Genomic DNA, 498 nt, shown 5'->3' with positions numbered 1-498 from the left:
CTCCCCCGCCGGAAGACGGCGTCTGTCCCTCCCAACCCCCCACACCCTCGCGCACGCGCCCTGGTCACCTCGCGCGCACGTTTTAAACCCGCGGCGTCCCGGCTTGTGCCTGCAGTTTCCGCCTGGGCTGCCCGTGTCGTTCCTCGCACAACCCCCCCTCATGTAGGGCAGGAAAATAATGTCTGTCCCCCATACACAACACTAGTATTTTTAGTCACCCGCCAGTGCCGTTAGAGTTAATAAAATACATAATCATTTTAAAACTTTGCCGGACTCACAGTTTCCGCCCATAATGCGCTTGATTTTCACTACTGCAGTGTCAGAAGGGTTTTTTTTTAAGGACCATGTGAGGGTTGGCGCAATCTTGTGACCTAAAAAAGACGGGTCCTCATTTTTTTTCAAGGGGTCCTGCGCAGCAAGCACTTCCGGGGTCAGAGGGTACGCGGGGTTGAAAGCGGGCTTCCCGCCCCGCCCAGACCGCCGAGGCTGCCGCCGGAG

This window comes from Colobus angolensis, unplaced genomic scaffold, assembly GCF_000951035.1.
Source record: "Colobus angolensis palliatus isolate OR3802 unplaced genomic scaffold, Cang.pa_1.0 Scaffold24, whole genome shotgun sequence".
Classification (NCBI taxonomy): Eukaryota; Metazoa; Chordata; class Mammalia; order Primates; family Cercopithecidae; genus Colobus; species Colobus angolensis.
The sequence above is the reverse complement of the archived record's forward strand: the minus strand, read 5'-3'. Positions refer to the sequence as shown.